This window comes from Phyllobates terribilis, unplaced genomic scaffold (assembly GCF_046119375.1).
Source record: "Phyllobates terribilis strain yellow unplaced genomic scaffold, ASM4611937v1 Scaffold_2__4_contigs__length_985480577, whole genome shotgun sequence".
Taxonomy (NCBI): Eukaryota; Metazoa; Chordata; class Amphibia; order Anura; family Dendrobatidae; genus Phyllobates; species Phyllobates terribilis.
In genome coordinates this window covers 372,089,753-372,112,717 of record NW_027362762.1, presented here as the reverse complement: position 1 = coordinate 372,112,717, position 22,965 = coordinate 372,089,753, and the positions used below count along the sequence as shown (strand labels likewise).

Here is a 22,965-nt window from a genome sequence, read left to right as displayed (position 1 = left end):
CTGAATGTGGCTCGCGACCCCCTCTCCGAGCTGAATGTGGCTCGCGACCCCCTCTCCGAACTGAATGTGGCTCGCGACCCCCTCTCCGAGCTGAATGTGGCTCGCGACCCCCTCTCCGAGCTGAATGTGGCTTGTGACCACCTCTCAGAGCTGAATGTGGCTTGTGACCCCCTCTCAGAGCTGAATGTGGCTCGCAACCCTCTTTTATAACTGAATGTAGCTCTCAAGGTCAGAAAGGTTGGAGACCTCTGTCTTAGACCATCAGATATTTTATTAATTACCTCAATAGATCACCAAGGAGGCAAGATTTTGTACCATAAATGGGTCAGGATTTATATAAATTGTTTTAGCGTAACTGGTCACTTTACACATATATATATATATATATACTTGTAGAAATGTAGAAATTGTGCATATGTTACTACATGACTAGGTCTATGGCCGTGATCAGTGGTTTATTTGGTTCCCAGGCCCCCATTCACTAGAACAAATGCTTAAGGGAAACATTTTGGGCAAAAGTAAAACTATCAATTTCTAACTACAAAATTACTACATTTTTGCTTCATATTTTAAGGGCAAACTATTTACTGCTTTCCTGCATTAATGCTCTCTTACCTGTAATTGTACAAATGAGAGCAAAGAATAGGTAGGAGCAGGTAATGCATTGAGCATTGGTGGACAATGTTATCCAGAGCATCATCTATTCAATGGGGGGAGTTTATCATGCAGTTGCACCAGTTTGTGGTGTCAAGAAATGTTACCACACTGTGGTTTTTTTTTACAAACATTTCCGCAGAAAAATCACAATTCCCAATCTAGTAGGGTGGAGTAACAAGTGAGAAAACAACAGTAGACAGTAGTACACCTACATATAAAACATTGTGTGACATTTTGCTAAATTCGGAAAAAATAAAGACAGCAGCAGTCACAAGCAAAACTTGATATCGAAAAAACTTAATAAGCTTGATATCGATAGTGTATTTATACATTTTAATTATTAAAATGCACCAATACAATACAAAAATATAGTAAAATTTATTGCTTGTCTATCAGTGTTTGGAATATATAAAACTCTTACATTCATGTGCATTACCTGGCATCAATAGCACACGGCATAATTTTTTCTATAGTACTATATTTTAAATCCATTAGTAGTTTATCATAAATTGATTTTATCATTAAAGGTAATCTGACAGCAGATTCATGCTGTCCAAACCATGGGCCGCAGGAATCAGACATTTGATGCACTTTTTTAGCAGTGCAAATTTTAGGGCTTATTCAGACATCAGTATTTTTCATGTACGAGAAATACTACATACAATATTCTAACCAAACTTTGATCAGAGTTTGGCCAGTGTGTGGTCCATGTGTCATCTGTTTTTCTCCTACTTGGAAAGAAAAAATTATTTCTCCACCTACTCTTTTCTGACATGTCGTCTGAGTGCAGATTTTTTCACGGACCCATAGACTTTCATTGCAGATTGTGATCAGACACTCAGATCAAAATTGGACCTATCTCTGATATTCTCTGTGGACAACACGGTCCAAGGAAAAAAAATCAGACATGTGCACAGCCCCATAGAACATCATAGGTATGAATGAAAAGAAAAGGATAGGGTTCGTGCGAGAAGAACTGATGTGTGAATGAACCCTAAGGCTAGCAGGTCCCCAACAGCTTCTCTTCTACCCATTCACCTAGACTGGTTGGTCTCTCCCTTGACAATGAGAGTCAGCATTAAGTCTAGGTGGAGTTGAGGGAGCAGAAGCCACTGAGGACCTGCCTTGGATTGGTCATCCGAGAAACATAGTCCTCTGCCAACTTTCCAAAGAGTTTTTTTTTTAAAACTCTGCAGTGTTTCAAAGTAAGAGCATGTTCATATGCTACATTTTTTCTGCATTTTTTTCTGTGCATTTTTGATTCAGAAAAAAAGGCAGAGTTTTACAGTACCAGAAAAGTGAATGAGATTTCTGAAATCTCATGCATATGCTGTTTATTTTTTCCTTGCAGGTTTCAACCATCAAGGCGTTTTCTCAAATTTGCAGCATATAAATTCTTTTCAATGTTTTTGCAGCGCTTTTCATTCATTCAAATGACTCGGGAACGAACGCAAGTAAAAATACGTTAAAAATGTGCATATTTTAGGCAGTGTTTTTCCTGCTGCAAAAAATCTGCTGCAAATATTCAACATGCGTATATACCTTAAAACATACCTGGCTGCAAAAACGCAGCCAGTGTCTAATTCATGGCAGCATGAATCTAATGCCAGATTCCTTTAAAAAGCTTGCAATAATTTATGCTTTAATTCACATGCAGGGATTTTTTGCAAAATAATGTATCAATAAAACATATAAAAACGAGATATCACTTACTAAATATAGCAATTAATATTCTTTTAAGCATTTATGTAAAATTACACCCATCATTAGTTTATAGGAATTCTCTGCGTCAAGTGCATTATGTCGTCCTATTTTACCCATCCATCATAAAAAAAAATTTCACTTTCCAAATATTTTAATTTGCATTGTTCATTCATATAAATAGTACAGTTTGTTTACATTGCAGTCATAAAATAATGGATATCATATCATCCATTGTTCCATTTTTATCCAATGTTTTCTCGACCAAACTATTGACTGTTATGTTAAAATAGATAAAAAAAGACATATTGCAGAAATAAAAACTGTATTAAATGAAAAAAAACTGTGTTAATATAGTCTAAAATAATGATAGATACATTGAGTTGTCTATTTTCCGTAGCATTACCATTCATTAGAGAAGGCACACAGCACACGTGACAGCAGTACATAGATGCTGCCTACATCTCTCACCTCCTGGCTCCTAAGTATTTCCTCCATCAGCCAGCATGCTAACCCCTGGCCAACAAGCAGAGCTATTTCTAACAAAAGAAAGTAGCCTGTACTTACAAAGCAGCAGCCAGCGAGTGCTCTCTCTTCCTCCCAGGGGCAGGGGCTTGGAGGAAGTCACACATCCAGTGGCAGCAGCGGTGCTGTTAGGCAGCTGCACAGCTGGAGCACTGACACCGCAGGATCCAGATTGTGTGCCTTCACAGCAGTGAAACCCCTCATATCATTTTACCATATAAGGAGACAAACGCATCCCACTCTCGCACTATTTTACTCAGCAGCTGGCATCCAACACTTTCTGTTTTCCAGAGGTTGTGGCTTTTTTTCATTTTACAGATAAATGTCTTTGTTGGAATGTTTCCTGCAATCAAACCGACTCTTCCCCCCTCTAACCTACTTCATCAAATAACTCAGGATGAAATATCCCCTCAAAATCAGGACAGATCGTTCGCGCACAACCACATTAGCCGCCAGGTCCGCAGCCAGACGCACAAGTACCTGTCAGTCATCCGTCTATTACAATCGTACATTAGTCATGGAGGTGACGGCAGCATCGGAATAATGTTTTATTTTTACTACATCCAAAGAAAATGATAAAACAGGATCTTAAATGTATCATAGGGCTCATACATCAATGTAAAAAGGCACCTAGATGATGCGCCATACTTAATATAGTATGTAATCAAATAAGTAATTTCCACAGCATAATTAGTGACACACTTTGAGAGTCAAAAGCCCAGACCTGTCCTACAATCTTTCTTGTCTGACATCCGTTAAAGTATGTCACAGACAGGACAAACCCATAATGATAAAGAATGTGTAGTACAAAAACACTATTGATACATGAGCCCCATTGCTGTTAGGTAGGATGAGGTCAGGAGTAATTACGGAGCAAACATCTGGATCGTTCTCTCAGAAACACTCCATTCCCGGCTAATGTCACCGTGACCCCACATTTTCTTACAAGGGAATGTGTTGTAGTTAATATTGATTAAAAAAATATATCTCCACCCAAACCTGAAAAATGACTTAGGATGAAACGAAGGGAATATAGTGAAGCATGAAATGTTACACATTTCTGATCTCCTTCTTGGTGGAGACATGTCAAGACTAAGGCCATGTGCACATGTTCAGTATTTGGTCAGTTTTTTACCTCAGTATTTGTAAACCAAAACCAGGAGTGAGTGATAAATACAGAAGTGGTGACGTGTTTCTATTATATAAACGAAAAAACTGACCGTCACCAAAACAGAAAACTGGTGTGTACAGGTGCCTACTAAGAGCAGCCACCTCCATATATAACTACCAAGTAAAGTAGCACTCTGTAGCGCTAAGTATGCAAACATGAAATATGTGAAATTTGAACAGCACTAATGCTCAGGACAATAGAAATAATTGAGAAATATTAGCTCATAAATTGGCCAATTCATGTGTACCTGGTAGCCACGATAAGGTGTTTCTCATTTCCAGGAACCTACCAATGTGTTTCCTCTCTTAGAGACTAATGTCTGCATGTGTATGGGAAGGTAAGACCCTGCTATAATTAAAACTGCCTGTGACACATATCGTGTACATACCGCTTGTGGTATCTAAAAGTTTGAGCACCCCTGGTCAAAATTACTGTTATTATGAACAGTTAAGCAAGTTGAAGATGAAATGATCTCTAAAAGGTCGAAAGTTAACGATGACACATTTCTTTTGTATTTTAGGCAAATTAAAAAATATATATTGTCTTTTTTTACATTTTAAAAATTACAAAAAGAAAAATGGGGAGATGCAAAAGTTTGGGCACCCTTGGAGATTTGTGTGCTCAGTTAACTTTAACCAAGGTTTCAGACCTTAATTAGCCTGTTAGGCTTATGGCTTGTTCACTGTCATCATTAGGAAAGGCTCGGTGATGCAAATTTCCCAGCTTTATAAAAACCCAGCCTCTTCTAACCTTGTGTCAAAAAGCAGTAGCCATGGGTTCCTCTAAGCAGCTGCCTAGCACTCAGAAAATGAAAATGGTGGAAGCCCACAAAGCAGGAGAAGACTATTAGAAGATAGCAAAGCGTTTTCAAGTTGCTCTTCCCTCAGTTCGAAATGTAATTAAGAAATGGCAGTTAACAGGACCAGTGGAGGTCAAGATAAGGTCTAGAAGACCAACCAAAATTTCAGTGAGTGCTGGTCGTAGGATTGCTCGATAGGCAAACGATACGCTCCACTTGACTGCAAAAGACCTTTAGAAAGATTTAGCAGACTCTGGAGTTGTGGTACATTGTTTTACTGTTCAGGGACACTTGCACAAATATGACCTTCATGGAAGAGTCATCAGAACAAAACCTCTCCTGCATCCTCATGCATCAGAAGTATGCAAAATAACATCTAAACAAGCCTGATTCACTCTGGAAACAAGTCCTGTGGACCGATGAGGTTAAAATAGGACTATTTGGCTACAATGATCAAAGGTATGTGTGGAGAAAAAAGGGCAGAGAATTTCAGTAAAAGAACATCTCGCTATCCATTAAACATTGGGGGTGGATCAATCATGCTTTGGGGTTGTGTTGCAGCCAATGGCACGGGGAACATTTCACAGGTAGCGGGGAGAATGGATTCAATGAAATTTCAACAAATTATTGATGCAGATATAACACCATATGTAAAAAAGCTGAAGAGGATGGTTTCTAAAAAAGGAAAATGATCCTGAACACATGTCAAAATGCGCAATAGACTACCTCAAGAGGCACAAGCTGAAGGTTTTACAATGGCCCTTACAGTTCCCTGATCTGAACATCATTGAAAGTCTGTGGCTAGACCTCAAAATAGCAGTGCATGCAAGACGACCCGGGAATCTCACAGAACTAGAAGAATTTTCCAAGGAAGAATGGATGAAAATCCCTCAAACAAAAATTGAAAGACTGTTGGCTGACTACAAAAAGTAAGCGTTTACAAGCTGTGATTACTTTCAAAAGGGGTGCAAACTAAGTACTAACCATGCAGGGTGCCAAAACTTTTGCATCGAACATTTTCCTTTTTTGTAAAAAATGTAAAAGATGAAAAAAAAAAAAAAAAAAAAAATATATATATATATATATATATATATATATATATATATATATATATATATATATATATATATATATACAAACACACTGCTCAAAAAAATAAAGGGAACACTCAAATAACACATCCTAGATCTGAATGAATGAAATATTCTCATTGAATACTTTGTTCTGTACAAAGTTGAATGTGCTGACAACAAAATCACACAAAAATCATCAATGGAAATCAAATGTATTAACCAATGGATTTGGAGTCACCCCCAAAATTAAAGTGGAAAAACACACTACAGGCTGATCCAACTTTGATGTAATGTCCTTAAAACAAGTCAAAATGAGGTTCAGTATTGTGTGTGGGCTCCATGTGCCTGTATGACCTCCCTACAATGCCTGGGCATGCTCCTGATGAGGTTGCAGATGGTCTCCTGTGGGATCTCCTCCCAGACCTGGACTAAAGCATCCGCCAACTCCTGGACAGTCTGTGGTGCAATGTGACATTGGTGGATGGAGCGAGACATGATGTCCCAGATGTGCTCAATCGGATTCAGGTCTGGAGAACGGACGGGCCAGTCCATAGCTTCAATGCCTTCATCTTGCAGGAACTGCTGACACACTCCAGCCACATGAGGTCTGGCATTGTCCTGCATTAGGAGGAACCCAGGGCCAACCGCACCAGCATATGGTCTCACAAGGGGTCTGAGAATCTCATCTCGGTACCTAATGGCAATCAGGCTACCTCTGGTGAGCACATGGAGGGCTGTGCGGCCCTCCAAAGAAATGCCACCCCACACCATTACTGACCCACTGCCAAACCGGTCATGCTGAAGGATGTTGCAGGCAGCAGATCGCTCTCCACGGCGTCTCCAGACTCTGTCACATGTGCTCAGTGTGAACCTGCTTTCATCTGTGAAGAGCACAGGGCGCCAGTGGCGACTGCCAATCCTGGTGTTCTGTGGCAAATGCCAAGTGTCCTGCACGGTGTTGGGCTGTGAGTAGTGATGAGCGAGCATGCTTGCTACTGCTCGGTGCTCGCCCGAGCATCTCACTGCTTGAGATGCTCGGTGCTCGCCGAGTATTTCCGGGTTGCTCGGGCAGGAACTTGGGTCCCCTCCATGCATGTTTGGCGCTCTTTAGAGAGCCAATGAACATGCAGGGGTTGCCTGCCATGCACAGTAATGCCGTAGCCATGTTGGTTGTGGGCATTGCAGTGATTGGCTGGCCGCACAGCGTCATCGGGTCTATATCAGACCTGGCGCCGCCATGCTCGTCACAGTCACTTCGGATCAGACAGTGTAGGGAGAGCTGCTGCTGCATTAGGGAGAAATTTGATTGTGTATTAGGTAGTGTAGGGAGAAAAAACGTACATTATACATATCCATCTTAACAAACAGTCCTTCTGAGGACTAATCCATCTGCCTAGATATCAGGCAGGGTGTGTAGGCAGGCAGTGTATATAGCAGACTGCAGTGCATATAGCTCAAGAGGCTCCATTCCAATTCTGCCTTCTGCTGCTGTTAGATATTTCTATACAAAGGCCCAGGTCTCAGGGGCCAGGAATACTTTTCTTTGGATCTTAATCCTCATTATTTGCTTAAAAAGCAATCCAGAGAATACCGTTTTTTTCTGCGCCATTTGCTTGTTGGCACTGCAGAATACAGCGCTATTAGAGCGCTAGAAATCCAGCTATTTAAAACTGTGTTTTCTCCGTCAAACGGATCACATATACGTTGTCAGAAAATACTGCCATTTCTGGCCTCCATTAAAAATTTCCTTTAGTGTCAGTGAAGCAATTTACCGCAGTTTGCTGTTCAAACTACTTACTTACAGGCCAGGTGTTTAAAACTCTGTTTTCTCCATCACATGTATCGCATATAAGTTCGCTCCAAACTCATTTGTAGTGAGCGTGGAAGATACTGTCCTCCATTTAAAATGGGCAAGGCACATGGCAAGGGACAGGGAACTGAACGTGATGGTAATGGTGCATGCAGAGGCTGAAGACAAGGCCGTGAGCAAGCCGAAATTGTGCCACAACAAACACCCACATCTTCTCGCCTGACCTTCCTGTCCCAATTTCTAGGGTACCGCAGCACACCACTATTGAACCCAGAGCAGTGTCAAAATGTTGTTGGTTGGATTATGGATAATGCTTCCGGTCACTTGGCCACCACCACCACCACCCTGTCATCCACACGGTCAAATCTCAGTAGCCATGAGTCTGGACCGCATATTCCTCACCCTGATCCTCCTTCCTCACACCATGCCGAGTACCCAGAGACAACTGATCCCACACTTGGACACTCTGAAGAGCTGTTCACTTTTCCATTTATAGATTCGGGCCTCTCGCCCGGTCCACTTGAAGCGGGGCAAGTATTTGAGCAGCCACGGTCACACGAAGGCGACGGTGGGAAAGTATCACAAGAGGTGGACGATGATGAGACACAATTGCCAGAAAGTCAGGAGGAGAACCAGGGTGCGGAAGTGGAAGACGAGGTGGTGGATGATATAGTAACTGACCCAAACTGGCACGAGGACATGCAGAGCGAGGACAGCAGCACACAGGGGGAGGGAGGCAGAGCACCCCAGCAGGCAGGAAGAAGCAGTGTGGTGGCCGCAGACAGAAGGCAGGCAACCATTCCCTGTAACACCAACACAAAGGAAGTTGCCAGTACAACTGTTAGGTCTTACCCAGTCTGGTTGTTTTTTAAAGACTCTGCAGATAACCCCAAAAAGGCCATTTGCACCACGTGCCAGGCCAGCATCAGCAGGGGTGGCAAAACGACTAGCCTGACCACCACCAGCATGATCAGACACATGACAGCAAAGCACCCGACTTTATGGGCCGAACTCCAGGGTCCAGGAACAGTGTCTGCGGGTGGCACCATTGCTTCTTTCGCAGTTGTGCATGCAAGCCAATCCCCTTTCCATGGTGCATGCAAAGATGCCTCCTGCCCTGCACCTGTCGTTACACACTCTCAAGTAGCAGCATCAGGAAGCACAGCCATGTCCTTGTCCCAGCGCAGCGTTCAGTTGTCCATGCCCCAGTCCTTGGAACGCAAGCGCAAATATGCAGCCAACGCGGCACAGGCCACACTACTAAATTCTCACATTTCACGACTGCTTGAGCTCGAAATGTTGCTTTTTAGGCTCGTGGAGACGGAAGCATTCCGCAACCTGATGGCGGCGGCTGTCCCTCGGTACTCGATCCCCAGCCGCCACTATTTCTCCCAGTGTGCCGTCCCCGCATTACACAAGCAAGTGTCCCAAAACATTAGCCGTGCTCTCAACAACGCAGTTACCGGTAAAGTCCACCTAACCACGGACACGTGGACAAGTGCTGTGGGCAGGGACGGTACATCTCGCTGACGGCACACTGGGTTAACATAGTGGAAGCCGGGACCCAGTCGGACCTTGGGACGGAACACGTCCTCCCGACGCCAAGGATTGCTGGCCCTAGCTCAATCAGGGTTGCCCTCACGGTCTACAGCTCCTGCGCCTCAAGCTCCTCAGCCTCCTCCTCCTCTTCAGCCTCCATCTCCGAAATGACCACATCAGTCACAAGCTGAAAGCACTGCAGCACTGCCTCGGCCAAGTGGCAACAGGCTGTGCTGAAGCTAATATGCTTAGGTGAAAAACCGCACAATGCTGAAGAGTTGTGGACAGCTCTGAAAGAGCAGGCAGATCTGTGGCTCACACCACTGAACCTACAGCCAGGCATGGTTGTGTGTGACAATGGCCGAAACCTGGTGACGGCTCTGAGGCGAGGCGAGCTCACACACGTACCATGCCTGGCCAATGTGCTTTACCTCGTGGTTCAGCGGTTTCTCAAATCCTACCCGGAGCTGCCGGATCTGCTTGTTAAAGTACGCTGCCTGTGTGCCCATTTTATAAAGTCAGCTACAGCTTCCACCGCCCTTGCAGTGTTTCAGCAGCGTTTGCAGCTTCCGCCTCACAGACTGGTGTGTGATGTCCCCACGCTTTGGAACTCTACACTGCAGACGTTGGGATGGATTTGTGAGCAGAAGAGGGCAGTTGTTGAGTACCAGCATCAACAGGGCCGTCGGTATTCAGTTCAGACTCCACACATAAGATGTTATGATCTGCTACAAGGACTAAGGAAAGACAGGAGATCTGTCCCTACAATAGAACTAAACTAGATCCCTACGATGTAACGGGGAACCTGATCCTGCGATCAGACCCGCTAAAGTCCTCGGCTAGTCTGTACGAAGACCTATAGATGTGAGGGAGGGATCCCTACAAGAACTAGGGACTGGGATAAGTTGGACACCTCCTAGCAGAAATAGTAGCAGTCAAAGACAAACACACAACAAAAAGCATAGAGGTCAGAAGACCTAGCAAAACTAACAGAGAACGGCAACAGAGCACCAAGCTAGCTCAAGAGTAGTAAATACAATGAAGTCCAGCAAGGCCAGGAGGGCAGAGCGGAATTAAATAGGCAAAAATGGTCATGTGACCAGCAAACTAAAAAAAACCTAACAGGAGAGTTCTAACAGTACCCCCTCTTCTAAGAGGATCCTCTGGATCCCCTAGGCCCAGGCTTACCAGGAAACCTCCTGTGAAAAGCTCTGACAAGTCAGGAAGCAGAAACATCATCCGCCCTCACCCATGAGTTATCCTCAGGTCCGAAACCCTTCCAAGCGACGAGATACTGCAAACTCCCTCTATACCGTCTAGAATTTAGGATGCGGGAAATTTCATATTCCCGTCCTCCACCACCGGAGGAACAGTGGCAGAGGCGTCACCATCCGACACATCAGCTTTTTTCAACAGAGAAACATGAAACACCGGGTTAATCTTCCAGGACGTAGGAACCTCCAACCTAACAGCAGATTGGTTAACTATCTGAAGCACCTTAAAGGGCCCTACGAACTTGGGACCCAATTTTTTCGAAGGAATCCTCAATCGCAGATTCTTAGAGGACAACCAAACCATGTCACCAACAGCAAACAAAACCTCTTGCCGTTTCCTATCAAAGTACCTCTTAGATTTTTTGTTAGCCTCCTGAAGATTACCACGCACATCCGTCCAAACTCTCTCCAAATCACCGGAAAAACTCTCCTCCTCAGGCACAGCCGAAACCAATTTGGAGAATGACCCAAAAGACGGATGTCTCCCAGAACAACAAAAAAAAGGCGAACACCCAGCAGAAGAGGATGTATGGTTGTTAAGAGCAAATTCAGCAAGTGGCAGAAACTCAGACCACCCCTCTTGATTGTCTGCCATAAAACAACGCAAGAACTGCTCAACATCCTGGTTCTTCCTTTCTGTCTGACCATTAGACTCAGGATGATATCCGGATGAAAACGACAAATGAACTCCCAACCTGTCACAAAAGGCACGCCAAAAACGAGCCACGAACTGAGGTCCCCTATCAGAAACAATGTCAGTAGGAACACCATGTAGTCTGACAATTTCCTTGACAAAGGCCTTAGCGAGTGTCTTAGCGCTAGGCAGTTTGATGAAGGGAACCAAGTGACACATCTTGCTAAAACGGTCCACGACCACCCAGATGACCGTGAAACCTTCAGAGGGGGGAAGGTCAGTAACAAAGTCCATAGCCAGATGTGTCCAAGGTGCACTAGGAACCTCCAGAGGGCAAAGCAACCCCGCAGCAGGAGCATGCGAAGACTTGGATCTAGCACACACAGTACATTGGCGCACCCACTTAATGACTTCCTTCTGCCATCCAGGCCACCAAAAACTGCGACCCACAAGTCTCTTGGTCTCAGAAATTCCTGGATGACCTGCCAACCGAGACTCATGACACTCAACAAACAAATCTCTCCTAAAGGTCCTAGGCACAAACAACCTCCCATGGGGAGTGTTAGATGGGGCATTCTCCTGAGCTTTAAGAATTTCATCCTCCAAAACGGAGTCCAAAGCAGCAATCACAACACCTTCTTGTAAAATGCTCTCCTCTTCCTCCTCAACACCGACTATGGGAGAAAAGCTGCGAGACAAAGCATCCGCTTTAACATTCTTGGTACCCGGGATGTAAGTAACGGAAAAATTAAACCGCGAGAAAAAAAGTGCCCACCTAGCCTGACGGGCATTCAAGCGCTTGGCAGCATCAAGATAGATCAGATTTTTATGATCAGTGAAAACCTGAATGGGAAATTCAGCACCTTCCAAGAGGTGACGCCAGTGTTCAAATGCGAGTTTAATCACCAGCAATTCCCGATTACCAATATCGTAATTAAGTTCAGTCTCAGAAAATTTTTTTGAAAAAAAGGCACAGGGATGTACTCCATCCTTGTTTTCCTGAGACAATACCACACCGACCCCCACCGAAGAAGCATCAACCTCAACCAAAAACGGCTTAGTCACATCAGGCTGCATAAGGATGGAAGCAGAGCTGAACCTCTCCTTTAGAAACACAAAAGCTTCAATGGCCTCAGAAGTCCACTGAACCGCATTAGCACCTTTCTTGGTGAGATCGGTCAGCGGTTTGACAATAATAGAAAAATTTTTTATGAATTTTCTGTAATAATTGGCGAAACCCAAAAACCTCTGTATCGATTTCAAACCAATAGGCCTAGGCCATTCCTGCACAGCTTGAACTTTAACCGGGTCCATCTCAAAACCTTCACTGGAGATAATGTAGCCCAAAAAACTAATTCTCTGTACAGCGAACTCACATTTCTCCAGCTTAGCAAAAAGTGAATTGTCCATTAATAACTGTAATACCTCACGTACGCTCCGCCAATGAGACTCCAGATCAGGCGAATAAATCAGAATGTCATCCAAATACACAACCACATTTTTGCCGATTAAAGGTCTAAGGATGTCATTAATAAGATTCTGAAAAAATGCTGGAGCATTGGTAAGACCAAAAGGCATCACCAGATTCTCAAAATGACCCACAGGAGTGTTAAAAGCAGTCTTCCATTCATCACCCTCCTTCATGCGCAACAAATTGTATGCCCCCCGGAGATCAATTTTAGAGAACCACTTGGCCCCCACTAACTGGTTAAATAAATCCGGAATCAATGGCAGTGGGTAAGGATTGCGTACAGTAATTTTATTAATCTCACGAAAGTCCAGACAAGGACGTAAACCGCCATCTTTTTTTTTTACAAAAAAAAATCCAACAGCCACAGGAGACTTGGAAGGCCTAATGTGACCGGCGGCCAAGCTTGTCTGTATGTATTCCTCCAAAGCCTTTCTCTCAGGAATAGTAAGATTAAATAAACGACTTTTAGGAAGAGTCGCTCCAGTGACAAATTCAATGGTACAATCATAGTCTCTATGGGGAGGCAAAATTTGTGACTCCTCCTCAGAAAAAACTCTCCAAAAATCCTGAATAGGTACAGGTAATTCCCCTTTTTCCACCGCAGCAATACGTCCGTTACAACACTTGTCATAACACTTAGGGCTCCAGGACTTAATTTCATTGGTAGACCAATCCAGTACAGGATTGTGCAATTTTAACCAGGGTAACCCCAATATTACTGGAGAAGGCAAATTATCCAATACCACCAAATCCAAATTCTCTTGATGAATACCATTAATAGTGAGGGGAAATTCACAGACCTTATGAGTAACACTCTTCAAGGGAGAGCCATCAACAGAAACCACAGCAATAGGGGATGGCAAAGTTTTAGGTTCTAATCTAAGTTTTTCCAAGAATCCCCCATCAATCACATTCAGAGTAGAACCACAATCCACAAATACCCGAAATTCAATTAATTCATCCTGAGCAACAGTAGTAGCAGATAGGAATACTCCCTTAGAATTTAAACAGGCACTACGTGCATGACTGACCATTTTTTTTTCTTTCTTCATATGAAGCACACAGTTCTTAATAAAATGACCAGAATTTCCGCAATAGAAGCACAAGCCTTCAGAAAGCCTGCGGTCTTTTTCCTGAGAGCGGGGTGCCATCGCCCCAATCTCCATCGGCTCTCCACTGTCAACACAGACCCTCTCAGGACTCGGAGCTGACATAGCAGAGGATTTGCTCTCATTAACCCTTGCACGCAGTCTCCTGTCCACCCGTATAGCTAATTGCATTGCCTCCTGCAAGTTTCCAGGTGTGGGATAAGCAATCAGTAAATCCTTAACCCTTTCACCTAGCCCTGCAAGAAACAAGCTTTTCAAAGCTGAATCGTTCCACCCCACCTGGGCAGACCACCGACGGAAGTGAGAACAATATTTTTCCACATTACCTGATCCCTGCCTCAAACGTCTCAATTCAGACTCAGCAGATGAGACACGATCAGGATCATCGTACAACAAACCCAAAGCAGAAAAAAAACTATCCACTGATCTAAAGCACAGATCACTAGGTTGGAGAGAGAAGGCCCATCCCTGAGGATCTTTGCGCAAAAGTGACATTATGAACCCTATGCGCTGTGATTCATCACCAGAGGATCCGGGTCTCAAACGAAAATACAATAAACAAGCATTTTTAAAAGAAAAAAAATCTTGTTGTTCGCCAAAAAATAAATCAGGCAGACGTACCTTAGGTTCCACAAAATGTGCTCCAGAACAGCTACTCACGTGTTGGAGCTTGGCCACCTCCAGAGAGAGTCCCTGCAAGCGTTGAGCCAAATCTTGAACCGAGACCATGATGGAAAACTGGAGGTCTTTCCTTAGAGAAAATTTATTTATTTTTTTCTTTTAGGGCTGGACTTACTGTTATGATCTGCTACAGGGACTAAGGAAAGACGGGAGATCTGTCCCTACAATAGAACTAAACTAGATCCCTACGATGTAACGGGGAACCTGATCCTGCGATCAGACCTGCTAAAGTCCTCGGCTAGTCTGTACGAAGACCTATAGATGTGAGGGAGGGATCCCTTCAAGAACTAGGGACTGGGATAAGTTGGACACCTCCTAGCAGAAATAGTAGCAGTCAAAGACAAACACACAACAAAAAGCATAGAGGTCAGAAGACCTAGCAAAACTAACAGAGAACGGCAACAGAGCACCAAGCTAGCTCAAGAGTAGTAAATACAATGAAGTCCAGCAAGGCCAGGAGGGCGGGGCGGAATTAAATAGGCAAAAATGGTCATGTGACCAGCAAACTAAAAAAAACCTAACAGGAGAGTTCTAACATAAGACCTCAGAAGTGGACATGGATGTCAGACATATGTACCATCCTCCAGAACTTTGAGGACTCCACCAAGATGGTGAGTGGTGATGACGCCATAATTAGCGTCACTATCCCGCTTCTCTGTCTTCTGAAATGCTCTCTGCTCACAATCAAAGAGGATGCATTGCAGGCGGAGCACGATGAGATGGAGCAAGGAACCATACAGGGTGATTACACACAGCAAAGCCTCATCTCATCCCAACGTGGATTGGGTGACAATGAGGAAGAGAAGGAGGAGGAGGAAGGACAGGAGCTAGTTTCATGCACTATAGATGGTACTACCTGCACAGCTGTCATACCGTCTGTTCAGCGTGGATGGCCAGAGAACAGAGAGGAGGAGGAGGACGAGAGCATGGTCAGTCATCCTCTTGGTGAGGACACGGAAGTCTTGCCTGTTAGTAGTCTGGCACGCATGGCTGAGTTTATGTTATTCTGCCTTTCCCATGACCCTCGTGTTCTCAAAATTTTGGGTGAAAGTCATTACTGGTTGGTGACACTTTTAGACCCACGCTGCAAGGAGAACTTTATATCTCTTATTCCTGAGGCGGACAGGTGTACAAAAATGGGGCAGTACCAGAAGGCCCTTGTTGCGGAACTACTAAAAAAATTCCCATCTGAAAACGCTGGCGGCAGAGGGCACACTTCGTTGGACAACCAAGGAGTACAGGCGAGAGAGACACAAATTCAATCCAGCAGAGGCAGGCGAATACTGTCAAAGTTCTGGGAGAGTTTTCTCAGACCCTCCCATCGCACAGGCCCTGAGGCGCGGGGTACTCTCACAAGGAGTGCAAAGTTTGGGAAGATGCTGAGGGAGTACCTTGCCAACCGTACCAACGTCCTCCGTGATTCCACTGTGCCTTATAATTATTGGGTATCCAAGCTGGATACGTGGAATGAACTGGCTCTCTATGCCTTGGAGGTCCTGGCCTGCCCTGCTGCCAGCGTTTTATCAGAGCGGGTTTTTAGTGCCGCTGGTGGAATTATAACTGATAAGCGCATCCGCCTGTCAACTGAAAATGCTGACAGGCTGACTCTTATAAAAATGAACAAGGGCTGGATTGAGCCAGACTTCTCAACACCACCGAATGATAGCAGCGTAACATAAACTCAAATCCAGTGTCTTTTCTTGGGATGTGTATTCCCATGCACCTTTTCACACCCACACATGGGTATAAGCTTCCTGATTTTGGCTATTTGCTCTTGTCCTCCTCCTTCTCCTCATCCTCCACCACCATATCACCAGGGTGACCGTTGTCCGTGATGCAACACCCACATAATTTTTTTAAAGAGTGTTTATGATGCCCGTAAAAAAAAATTTTTATACAGTATGTTCATGTATACCCCCCAGGGGTAAATATTTGTCAGCCCATACACTTAGTGCATGGGCATTACAAGTATAGGAGGCCCGCTCCTTTCTAATGGGAACATTTTTTTATGAGGCCCTCCTCCACGTCTCTTCCATGGGTCATTGAAGTGCCTCCAAATTTGTGGCAGCCCTTGCATTCACTACATAGGCCAACACTATGGGAGACTCTCTCCTTTCAAATGGGAATTTGTCGTTACTGTGGCCCTGCTCTATGTGTCTTTAAATTCTTAGTGGGGTTTTTCCTAAAATTGGTCAGCCGTTGGACTCACTGCATACCCTATAACTGTATAGCAGACTCTCTCCTTTCTAAAGGGAACATGTCGTACTTGTTACTGTGGCCCTGCTCTGCGTGTCTTTAAATTATTAGTGGGGTTTTTCCTAAAATTGGTCAGCCGTTGGACTCACTGCATACCCTATAACGGTATAGCAGACCCTCTCCTTTCTAATGGGAACATGTTGTACCTTGTTACTGTGCCCTGCTCCGTGTGTCTTTAAATTCTTACTGGGGTTTTTCCCAAATTTTGGCAGCCCTTGCAGTCACAGCATGGGCATTACCACTATAGGAGACCCGCTCATTTATAATGGGAACATTTTTTTTACTGAGACCCTCCTCTATGTCTCTTCAAAGGGGTATTGGGTTGCGTCCAAATTTTTGGCAGCCCTTGCAGTCACTGGATACGCAATAACAGTATAGGAGACCCACTTGTTTATAATGGGAACAACAAAGCATAGCCGGCTGATGTCTCTCTAACAATAGCTAGGACCGACAGCTGGCCTTTTAAGAATAGTAAGGGCCGTCTGATGTCCCTATAAAAATAGGCTTTATGACTTTCAGAGTCCCTCCATCATAAATAAAACAGGATGTGTCTGATGATGTGTCACACACCACATTGCCAGATAAGGTTGTAAAATGTTAAAATTACATTTCCCGGTGAAAGTATTTGTCTTAAAAAATAAGGTAAAACCCAAAACAATGGGATCTTTCTTTAGTATAAAAAACAGCGTCACCAATTTAACCTCAATGTAATCAGATTGTTCAGCTCATGCACCTTCTCCTCCATCTCCGAAATGACCGCATCAGTCACGAGCTGACAGCACTGCAGCACTACCTTGGCCAAGCGGCAACAGGCTGTGCTGAAGATAACATGCTTAATTCTTAATTGACAAACCACCCAGCGCTGCAGAGTTGTTGAAAGCTGTAACACAGCAGCCTGATCTGTGGCTCTCACTGCTGAACATACAGCCAGGCATGGTCGTGTGTGACAATGGGCGGAACCTGGTGACGGAGAAATGACATCCGGGGTAGATACAGTTTCCCTCTATGCCAGTCCTTTCACCGAGCTAAAGAATATGGCTGTGGTGAAATACAACTCCCACTGAGAAGCTGTTTCAGATTGAAAAACATTGTGCCCATCAGAGGATTTGATTCTGAGGGCTAACCTTTCTAACCCGCTCAAGAGCCCCACAGCAGCTGCAAAGTTAGTGCTATTATGAACTCTCCTGAGGTAGAAGCCAAGGCACACCAGAGGATTCTCTGGTGGTACCATCCAACCCTGCCGAGAAGCAGTCCTGGCTAAGAAAATTGGGTGGGAAGGTTCCCGGACACTCTGTGGCTGCTTTTTTACTGAGGAGGAAACACACGCAAACACAGGGAGAACATACAAAGTCCTTTCAAATGTTATCCTTGCTGGGATTTGAACCCAGGATGCCAGCGCTGCAAGACTTCAGTGCTAACCACTGATCCAATGTGCTGCCGTTCACCCTCTAATATCTAACAGGCTGGAGAAACTAGCACCTACTGCCACTCTATCTTCAGCTCCTTTGTGAGAAAATGTATTTGGGCAGCCACTCAGTCTCCCAAATAAAATTCCTGAGAAGGAAATTGGGGATGGCTTCGCTACTGGTACTGGGGGCAGTGCTAATACCATGGCGTCATACCATAATTTGCTGGAAATATTCCAGGCTGGTAGGAGGCAAGCAAATTCCCACAGAAAAGTACCAGCAGTAATGTTCAGGCCACATTTCAAGTGCAAGCAGCTTTAGAGGACTTCCTGGGAGAAATGACACGCAGGGTAGATACGGTTTCCCTCTATGCCAGTCCTTTCACCGAGCTAAATACAACTCTTAGCCAAAAAAGTTGTGGACTGGCTCCGTCCCGTCCCTGGCCACATTCACCTGTCCACGTGTTTGTGGTTAGGCGGTGCTTCCCAGTAGGTGCACTGGGGAGGGCACAGGGAATGTTGTGGGACCCGTGCTTGTGGAAGGCTGAGGCGATACCAGGAAATATAGTGGCGGCTGGGGACCGAGTATGGACACCCGGCCACCGCCGGCATGAGGTTGGGAAAAGCTTCCGCCTCCAGGAGCTTAAAAGGCCATATTTCAAATGCAAAGAGCTGCCCAGAAATCTGGCAGTTTAGTGTTGCAGCCTGTGGGTGGGTGGGTGGCTGGCTGCATACTTGCACTTGCATTCCAAGTAACAGAAAACTAAGCAGATGGTGGCCTCTATCCTCATCATTGCCTCACCTCGGCACTATGAACTCTCCTGAAGGAGAAGCCAGGGCCCGCCGGAGGAGTCTCCGGTTCTCTGGTCGGCCCGTCCAACCCTGCTGAAAAGCAGCCCTGGCAAAGAAAAGTGTGGGGGAAGGTTCCCGGACACTCTATGGCTGCTTTTTTAATGTGGATCAGCCATGCTTATGCATGTTATTTCTCAAAACGCATTACAGATCAGGCCATTGTCCAACTATATTCAAGAAATTAAATGCGCAAAGAAATATGTGTGTGTGTCAAAGCACCACCGACAAGTGCGAGTTGATATTGGACGGGCTGCCATTGGTTCTGCAACAAGCTGCATTACAGGACTTCCTGGGAGAAATGACACCCAGGGTAGATACGGTTTCTCTCTATGCCAGTAATTTCACCGAGCTAAATACAACTCTTAGCAAAAAAAGTTGTGGACTGGCTCCGTACCGTCCCTGACCACATTCACCTGTCCACGTGTTTGTGGTTAGGCGGTCCTTCCCAGTAAGTGCACTGGGGAGGGCCCGGGTAATGTTGTGGGACCCGTGCTTGTGGAAGGCGGAGGTGATACCGAGAACTATAGTGACGGCTGGGGACCGAGTATGGACACCCGGCCGCCGCTGGCATGAGGTTATGAAAAGCTTCCGCCTCCACGAGCCTAAAAGGCCACATTTCAAGTGCAAGCAGCTGTCAAAAATTTGGCAGTATAGTATTGCAGCCTGTGGGTGGGTGGGTGGCTGCCTGCATACTTGCACTTGCATTCCAAGGAATGGGGTAGGGACAACTCAAAGCTGCAGTGGGACAAGGACGTGGATGGTGATTGTTGCAAGTCTGCAACGACAGGTGCATGGCGGGAGGCATCTTCGCATGCGCCAAGGATTACTTATGATGGGCACACTTTTAGGCAGTGACCTGGGAGTCAGAGATGCTTCCAGAGGTCTTCCCCATGCTGTTCCCATGTCTTTTCAGCACTGTATGCATGTGTCTGATGATGCGCCACACAGCATATGGCCAGATAAGGTTGTAAAATGTTAAAATGACATTTCCTGGTGAATACATATGTCTTGGTTGAAAGCAATGCAAAAGTGCAAAAACGCATCAAAAACGCTACGTGTGAACATAGCCCAAGGTGTGGAGGAGTCAGAGATGCTTCCAGGGGTCTTCCCCATGCTGTTCCCATGTCATTTGAGCACGGTTCCCATCGATTTGGGCAATTTTTAGGCCCTCTGCAGACCGCCAGCGGAAGCCGCCTGAAAAATGCTCGAGTTTCCCATAGACTTACATTTTGCTCATTGCTCGGGTCGAGCACCCGAGTATTCCAATTTGCTCGACCCAAGCAACGAGGACCCGAGCATTTTAGTGCTCGCTCATCACTAGCTGGGAGCACAACCCCCATCTGTGGATGTCGGGCCCTCATACCACCCCCATGGAGTCGGTTTCTAACCGTTTGTGCAGACACATGCACATTTGTGCCTGCTGGAGGTCATTTTGCAGGGCTCTAGCAGTGCTCCTCCTGTTCCTCCTTGCACAAAGGCGGAGGTAGCGGTCCTGCTGCTGGGTTGTTGCCCTCCTACGGCCCCCTCCACGTCTCCTGGTTTACTGGCCTGTCTCCTGGTAGTGCCTCCAGCCTCTGGACACTACGCTGACAGACACAGCAAACCTTCTTGCCACAGCTCACATTGATGTGCCATCCTGGATGAGCTGCACTACCTGAGCAACTTCTGTGGGTTGTAGAGGCCGTCTCATGCTACCACGAGTGTGAAAGCACAACCAACATTCAAAAGTGACCAAAACATCAGCCAGAAAGCATTGGTACTGAGATGTGGTCTGTGGTCCCCACCTGCAGAACCACTCCTTTATTGAGTTTGTCTTGATAATTGCCAATAATTTCCATCTATTGTCTATTCCATTTGCACAACAGCATGTGAAATTGATTGTCAATCAGTGTTGCTTCCTAAGTGGACAGTTTGATTTCACAGAAGTTTGATTTACTTGGAGTTATATTCTGTTGTTTAAGTGTTCCCTTTATTTTTTTGAGCAGTGTATATATGTATATATTGCCTAAAATACAAAGGAAATGTGTCATCTTTAACTTTAGGCCTTTTAGAGATTATTTCATCTTCAACTTGCTTAACTGTTCACAATAACAGTAATTTTAACCAGGATTGCCAACACTTTTACATGCCACTGTACTCAGTAATGCAGTTTCAAACAAAAGATATAAAGGTGTCAAACGATTTACATTTCAAAGGCCTGCATGATAACCTATTTACAAAACACCATGAAGTACCATAAAGTTTGAAAAAACAAAGTTAATAACCCTACACAAATGTGTCTCACTTTAATTAAAATGTTATATCTTTATTAAATCTTACTTATAAAAAATATCATATCAATAACATGATAAGATCAAGGAAATGCAAAACATAAAAGCAGCCATACAGTATATGGGCGGGGATGTAAAAGTGTTCAATCATAAATGTACATGTGAATACAATACTTAAAGTGTAATTAATTAATTTTTATTTCATAAATCAATAGTACACATGAAAAAGAGCAATTTTGTAATATATCTTATCAGAAAAATCAGCTTCTTTCTCTGCCAAAATTGATCAGTAATTATTAAAAATCTCAATTCTGATGTAAAATCTGTATTTAAGACAAGACAAGCTTTCCCATTACTGAGATAGGAGATGGCAGTTGCTACTGATACAATTCTATGTGGATGGGAGGGGGGGGGAGCTAGAGACAGAGCCCCTCCCCCCCCCCCTCCTAGAATCTTATCAGTTTTAACTGCCACCTCTTCACTGAATACAGATTCTACCTCAGAGTTCAGGTTACTCTTTAATGTGTATACAAATTGAGCATCTTAATCAAAATACATGGACGCAAACTGCTCAATATGGAATAATAACAAATACATGATAATAGGTATGATAAGTTATGATACCATATGAATGTCCATACTCCGCCTCACGTTTCCCTGCTGCATTCTCGAGGGCCGCCGGACCTTTAATTGCTCCTGACACAATGTGCACGAACACATAGCATTCACTACTGAACACTGAGGCACGTGCAATGAAGGCTTACTCCCTGACGTGTGTCAGCATCAGGACGTCCTACCAACTATGACAACAGAGGCAGCCCCAGCCTCTCCTGTAATGTATATGCCCCCAGCCCCTCTTGTAATATATATGCTCACAGCCCCTCATGTAATGTATATGTCACCAGCCCCTCCTGTGATGTATATGACCCCAGCTCATTCTGTGATTATATATCCTTCCAGCCTCTCCTGGATGTATATGCCCCCAGTCCCTCCTGTGATGTATATGCCCCCAGTCCCTTCTGTGATGTATATGCCCCAGCCTCTCTTGTTATCTAAATGCCCCCAGCCCCCCTGTGATATACAGTATATGTACTTAGCCCCTCCCGTGATCTATATACCCAAGCCTCTCCTCTGATGTATATGCCCCCAGGCCCTCCTGTGATGTATATTCACCAGCCCCTCTTGTGGTATATATGCTCCCAGCCTTTCCTGTAATCTATATGCCCCTAGCCCCTCTTGTGATGTAGATCCCCCTAGCCCCTCCTGTGATGTATATGCCCCCAGCCCCTCCTGTGATGTATATGACCCAGCCTCTCTTGTGATGTATATGCCCCCAGCCCCTCCTGTGATGTATATGACCCAGCCTCTCTTGTGATGTATATGCCCCCAGTCACTCCTGTGATGTATATGACCCCAGTCTCTCCTGTGATATTTATTGCCCCAGCCTCTCTTGTGATGTATATGGCCCAGCCCCTCCTGTGATGTATATGACCCCAGTCTCTCCTGTGATATTTATTGCCCCAGCCTCTCTTGTGATGTATATGACCCAGTCCCTCCTGTGATGTATATGACCCCAGTCTCTCCTGTGATATTTATGCCCCCAACCCACCTGTGATGTATATGCTCCCAGCCTCTCCTGTGATATATATGCCCCCAGTCCCTCTTGTGATATATATGCCCCCAGTCCCTCCTGTGATATATATGCCCCCAGTCCCTCCTGTGATATATATGCCCCCAG

At 44.9% G+C, this 22,965-nt stretch overlaps 1 protein-coding gene across 4 annotated transcripts in view; it reads right to left on the bottom strand.

The window, feature by feature from the left end:
- Positions 1 to 21,952, bottom strand: part of FHL2 (four and a half LIM domains 2) — a 134,270-nt gene extending 112,318 nt beyond the window's left edge. The window contains exon 1 of one of the 4 annotated variants that reach the window (XM_073664748.1): positions 21,852 to 21,952. The gene's annotated coding sequence lies outside the window, so the exon portion shown is untranslated. Of the gene's footprint in view, positions 1 to 2,764; positions 3,154 to 21,851 lie in introns of those variants that run through there. The other 3 variants (XM_073664745.1, XM_073664746.1, XM_073664747.1) reach the window with 3 other exon arrangements.
- Positions 21,953 to 22,965: the final 1,013 nt, after the last annotated feature.